The sequence below is a fragment of the Choloepus didactylus genome, chromosome 1 (genome assembly GCF_015220235.1).
Source record: "Choloepus didactylus isolate mChoDid1 chromosome 1, mChoDid1.pri, whole genome shotgun sequence".
NCBI lineage: Eukaryota > Metazoa > Chordata > Mammalia > Pilosa > Megalonychidae > Choloepus > Choloepus didactylus.
The window spans coordinates 110,995,389-110,998,971 of NC_051307.1; the positions used below are offsets into that span (position 1 = coordinate 110,995,389).

Here is a 3,583-nt window from a genome sequence, read left to right on the forward strand (position 1 = left end):
AAAGCGAAAGGATGGAAAAAGATATTTCACGCAAATAGTAATCAAAAAAGAGCTGGGGTAGCTATAAAAATATCAGACAAAATAGACTTTAATTCAAAAGCTGTTTTAAGAATAAAAGAATGACACTATAAATTAATAAAAAGGGCAATCCAACAAGAAGAAATAGCAATCATAAATATTTATGTACCTAACCACAGTGCCTCAAAATACATGAGGCAAACACTGGCAAAACTGAAGGGAGAAATAGACACCTCTACACCTCTACAATAATAGTTGGAGAGCTCAATACACCACTCTCATCAATAGACAGAACATCTAGATGAAGGATCATAATGAAACAGAGAACTTGAATAATATGATAAATGAACTAGACCTAATAGACATAAACAGAACATTGCACCCCAAAACACCTGATATACATTCTTCTCAAGTGCACATAGATCATTCTCCAGGGTAGACCACATATTGAGTCACAAAACAAATCTCAACAAATTCAGAAATATTGAAATCATACAAAGCATCTTCTCTGACCATAATGGAATGAAACTGGAAATCAGTAACAGGTGGAGAACTAGAAAATCCACAAGTATATGGAAGTTAAATAACACTCAAACAATCAGTTTGCCAAAGAAGAAATTGCAAGGGAAATCAGTAAATAACTTGAGACAAATAAAAATGAGAACACAATGTATAAAAAATTATGGTAGTCAGCAAAGGCAGTGCTGAGAAGGAAATTTATAGCTCTAAATGCTTACGTTAAGAAAGAAGAAAAATCTAAAGTCAAAGACCTAATTGCACACTGTCAAGAACCAGAAAAAGAACAGCAAACTAACCCCAAAGCAAGCAGAAGGAAAGAAATAACAAAGATTAGAGCAGAAATAAATCAAATTGAGAATAAATAAAACAATAGAAAGAACTGACAAACACTTAGCTAAACTTACAAAGAAAAAAATGACAAATAAAATCAGAAATGAGAGGAGGGACACTACCAATGAATCCACAGAAATAAAAAAAATTACTAGAAGATACTGTGAACAACTGTATGCCAACAAATTAGACAACCTAGATGAAATGGATAAATTCCTAGAAATATATAAGTAATCTACACTGACTCTAGAAGAAATAGAAGATTTCAACAGACCAATTACAAATAAAGAGATTGACTTGGTCATCACAACCTCCCAACAAAGAAAATCCCAGGACCAGATGGTTTCACATGTGAATTCTAGCAATCATCCCAAGAAGAATTAATTCCAATCCTGCTTAAACTCTTCCATAAAATTTAACAAGAAGTAACACTACCTAACTCATTCTATGAGGCCAACAACACCTTAATACCAAAGGTAGATAAAGATACTACAAGAAAAGAAAATTATAGACCAATTTCTCTTATGCATGTAGATGAAATATCCTCAACAAAATACCACAAATGGAATCCAACAGCACATAAAAAGAATTATACACCTTGATCAAGTGGGTTTTATCCCAGGTATGCAAGAGTGATGCAACATAAGAAAATCAATTAATGTAATACACCACATTAACAAAACTAAGAGAAAAAAACACATGATCATCTCAATTGACATAGAAAAAGCATTTGACAAAACTCAGCATCCAATCTTGAAAAAAAAAAACACTTAGAAAAATAGGAATAGAAGGAAACTTCCTCAACATAATAAAGAACATATACGCCTCTTTTCCGGCTGGAAACATGGAGGGTGTCAAAGAGAAGAAGGTTCCGGCTGTGCCGGACACCCTTAAGAAAAAGCGAAGGAATTTTGCTGAACTGAAGATCAAGCACTTGAGAAAGAAGTTTGCCCAAAAGATGCTTCGAAAGGCAAGGAGGGAGCTTATCTATGAAAAAGCCAAGCACTGTCACAAGGAATATAGGTAAATGTACAGAACTGAGATTCGAATGGCTAGAATGGCAAGAAAAGCTGGCAACTTCTATGTACCTGCGGAATCCAAATTAGTATTTGTCATCAGGGTCAGAGGTATCTATGACATGAGCCCAAAGGTCCGAAAAGTGTTGCAACTTCTTTGCCTTCGCCAAATCTTCAATGGCACCTTTGTTAAGCTCAACAAGGCCTCAATCAACATGCTGAGGATTGTGAAACCATATACTGCATGGGGGTACCTGAACCTGAAGCCAGTGAACGAACTGATCTGTAAGTGTGGTTATGGCAAAATCAATAAGAAGCAGATTGCCCTGACAGATAACTCTCTGATTGCACGATCTCTTGGTAAATATGGCATCATCTGCATGGAGGACCTGATTCATGAGAACTATACTGTTGGGAAATGCTTCAAAGAAGCAAACAACTTCCTGTGGCCCTTCAAATCATCTTTTCCCAAGGTGGGATGAAGAAAAAGACCACTCATTTTGTAGAAGGGGTAGATGCTGGCTACAGGGAAGATCAGATCAATAGGCTTATTAGAAGGATGAACTAAGTTTTCTACTGTGATAACTTTTATAATCTGGTCAGTTAATAAACAGTGATTGCTTCAAATTGAAAAAAAAAAAAGAACATATATGGAAAAAACTACAGCTAACATCATACTCAATGGTGAAAGGCTGAAAGCTTTCTCTCTAAGATCTGGAACAAGGCAAGGATGCCCACTGTCACCACTGTTATTCAGCATAGTACTGGAAGTTCTAGCCAGAACAATTAGGCAAGAAAAAGAAATGAAAGGCATCCAAATTGGAGAGGAAGAAATAAAACTTCACTCTGCAGATGACATGATTCTGTTTAGAGAAAGTCCTGCAAAATCACCAACACAGCTACTAGAGGTAATAAATGAATTCAGCAAAGTCACTGGAAAATAAAACAGAAAATCACAAGTGTTGGAGAGGATGTGGAGAAATAGGAACACTCATTCATTTTCAGTGGAGATGTAAATTGGTGCAGCTGCTGTGGAAGACAGTTTGGCAGTCCTCAGGAAGCTAAATATAGAATTACCATATAACTGGGAAATCCTGCTACTAGGAATATACCAGAAGAATAAAAAGCAGGGACTTGAACTGATATTTTCACACTAATGTTCGTAATAGCATTATTCACATTTGCCAAAAGATGGAAGCAACCCAAATATCTATCAGCTGATGAATGTAGAAATGAAATGTGGTATATACATATGCTGGAATATTATTCAGCTGTAAGAAGGAATGAAGTCTTGATAACATGGATGAACTTTGAGGACATTAGGCTGAGTGAAATAAGCCAGACACAAAAGGACACATATTGTATGATCTCAGTTATATAAAATAATTATAATAAGCATACTCATAGAGTTAGAATCTAGAATATAGATTACCAGGCGATAAATTGGGGGTAGAGAATAGGGAGCTGATGCTTAATTTGTACAGAATTTCTGTTTGGGTTGATTGTAAATTTTGGAAATGGATTGTGGTGATGGTAGCACGTTACTGTGAGTGTAATTAACAGCACTGAATTATGTATGTGATTGTGATTGAAAGGGGAAGTTTTGGTTTGTGTAAGTTTCTAGAATGAAAGAACGTAAAACATGGGATTGTATAAAAGTATATCCTGTTGTGGATGATGGACTGGGTTCATAGTATAAG

The 3,583-nt window shown here is 35.6% G+C and overlaps 1 pseudogene; it reads left to right on the forward strand.

The window, feature by feature from the left end:
• Positions 1-1,711: 1,711 nt before the first annotated feature.
• Positions 1,712-2,451, forward strand: LOC119521010 (annotated as a pseudogene).
• The last annotated feature ends 1,132 nt before the right edge of the window (positions 2,452-3,583 follow it).